The sequence below is a fragment of the Mus caroli genome, chromosome 6 (genome assembly GCF_900094665.2).
Source record: "Mus caroli chromosome 6, CAROLI_EIJ_v1.1, whole genome shotgun sequence".
In the NCBI taxonomy this organism is placed as follows: Eukaryota; Metazoa; Chordata; class Mammalia; order Rodentia; family Muridae; genus Mus; species Mus caroli.
This window is the reverse complement of record NC_034575.1, coordinates 96,611,674-96,614,702: the sequence shown is the minus strand read 5'-3', so window position 1 is coordinate 96,614,702 and position 3,029 is coordinate 96,611,674.

The window sequence follows — 3,029 nt, the reverse complement described above, 5'->3', positions numbered from 1 at the left end:
CCCCTCAGTGCATAACTTCCAACCAAACCAAACCAAGTTGGTGCGTGATGGAATAAAAAGTTTATTATTGAGAGTAGAGAAGTGACTCCGCAGTTAATACTGCTCGTCACAGAATCATAAGGTGCAGAGTTCAGATCCCAACACACACATAACAAAGGAGTCCTGTGTGTTCCTATAGCTCCAGCCCTGAGGAGGCACTGACAAATGGGTTTCTGGGGATTGCTGACTGCCAGCCTGGCCCAGAAAACAGGAGCTCTTCAATCAAGGAGAGGCCGTGCTTGAAAGGGCCAGATTGAGAGTAATGGAAGAGGTATAGGCACGCATGAACACGCATATGCATGTATATGCACATGCATACACATACAAGTAAATAAATCTTCGAAGTTGAAGATTAAGAGGGCCGGTGAGATGTGTCAGAAAAGAAGAGCATGGACTGCTTTTCCAGAGGACTTGGGCTCCATTTCCATCCCACATGGATTCACATGGTGGATCACAACCATTTTAAACTCCAGTTCCAGGGCATCCAATACCTTTTTCTGGCCTCCTCAGATACTGCATGCACGTGGTTCACAGACACACACACAGGTAATACACATACACACACATACACACAAAACCAAAGTGTATTAGTTAGGGTTTTACTGCTGTGAACAGACACCATGACTATGGCAAGTCTTATAAAAAACAACATTTAATTGGGGCTGGCTTACAGGTTCAGAGGTTCAGTCCATTACCATCAAGGTGGGAGCATGGCATGGCGCAGGAGGAGCTGAGAGTTCTATGTCTTCATCCAAAGGCTGCTAGTGGAAGACTGACTTCCAGGCAACTAGGGTGAGGATCTTATGCCCACACCCACAGTGACACACCTACTCCAACCAGGCCATACCTCCAAATGGTGCCACTCCCTGGTCCAAGAATATACAAACCATCACAAAGAGGAAAGGATTTTAAAGTTGAATATAATGAAACTTACATAAAATAATTGAATGACTGCAGAAATAATTTGTTTCATGATTTTAGTCTGGAGATGGCTTTTGTGGCACAGAAATAGTCAATGTTTTTATAACAGCTCAGCTGAATGTCTACTAATAGGAAGATGGTAAGCTATATATGCATGAGTTTAATAAAATATTACTACTAAATCAGGTTTTCCATATAATATTACTTAAAATAACCTAACAATCTGTATGCATGGTTTGGTCTTATCATAAGTATAGATGCTTGAAAAGGAAGTGGGAAATGTTAGTGTTGTGTTTATCTCTTAAATGAAAATTAATTTCCTTTGTGTTTCCCATGTTTCCTATTTTAATATGTAATCCTCTAAGAAAACGTAATGTTCCTGTGACATTTCTTTTTTGTTGTTGTTGGGTTTGCTTGTTTGTTTGTTTGAGACAGGGTGTCTCTGTATTTCTGTGACATTTCTTAGCAATTCTCAGCACTTTAAATAAATGAATGGAAACTGCCTTGTTTTCAAGAGCCAGAAGCTGGAAATGAGGCAAATGTGTTTTAATTGGGGGGGTGGGGGGTGGGGGGAGAGCAGAGATGCAGTCTGGATTACCCAGGTAGAAGATAGCTGCTCATGAATAAAAGGGAACAGTGCATGTAATTACATAAATGGACCTTAAACACTGAGCTATGTGAAAGAAGCCACCTCAGAATGTAGCATGCTGTATGATCGACTTGGTGTGGGATGTCTAGAAAAATTGCAAATTTAAAGCAGCAGAAATGAGATCAACAGGCTGTATGTAGCTTGGGATGGGCAAAGGTTATATCCAAGTGGAAAGGAGATTTTGTTGGGGTGATGGAGTGTTCTGGATTATACTGACTGTTGAATAACTTGAAACTAAAAATCCCCAAGTAGTCTACTTAGAGAAAATGCTACAAAACATTAAGTTATACCCCAACAAAAAATTTTTTTTAAAACTTAATGGAGTTTTTGGTGAAAGTTCAGACACTAAAAGGTTTCAAGGTCTTGCTTTTTAATGTTCTCTTGGCTCTACTGTTACTATGAAGAGGGTGAATTCGGAAAGGTTGGCAGAGATTTACAACACAAAATTAGAGAAGGTGGCTCCAACCAGTATTGTGTCTGCATAGGTAGAACGGTCAGCTAAATGACAATTCATAGTGTTTCTGATGCCAGGGTAGAAAGCCTACCTACATTTACACACGGAACACTACATTGGTCTTGTTTCTATAAACAATCAAGGGTTCCCAGAGGGGAGGTGCTACTGGGGGGTTATGGTTTTAGGATTTATGGCTTCATCAACCAGCTTTGTATCCCTGCACAGCCATGGACATTCTCTAGCCTTTATTTCCCTTGACTGGTAGGAGGCCAGTGAGTTGTGCTGGCTACTTTCACAGTCTTTTTCAGTGGTGGGGTTTCTTCTCTTTGGCATTCACCACCGTCAATCATTTGTGCCAGATTCCAATCCAGTGACCTCAGTTCCTGTGGTCTTCACATCAGATAAGCTGATGGGATGGATTCAGCTCATTATCCATGACCTTCCTTAGCTTTCTTCAGCTCCTAGACTTCCTTATCACAAACAAGACTTCTCTAACTGTTTCAGTGCTTAAACACTTCTCCATTCGTACACTCCGTGTTGGCTTTGAACTCTCCCAAACTTACTGACTTAAAAGTCCTCATCATTTTGCAGGTTCGGAAGGAGGGCAGGCACAATGGCTTCTCTGTGATATAACTGGGGTCTCGGTTGGGGCAGTTCAGATGATGAGGTGGATTTTATTTTGGAGACTTGTTTCTGTCGCCTAGATAATCCCTGGTGATTCTCCACATGGCACTGTTGGGCCTTGAATGTCTAAAGAAGCTTCCTCAATCGTGTGAATGACTTCTGGGCTAAAGTGGTTGAGTAGCAGAGAGACAGGAAAGCCAATTCATGGTCTGGGTTGGGTTTTAGAGTAGTTGAATTTCTTACACCATGGCTGTTTTCCTTTGAGTACTTGATGCAAGAGTCCGGGTTGGAAGCAGTTCAGAAGTTTCAGAAGTCATGAAGTGTTCCTCTTGTGCTGTAGTT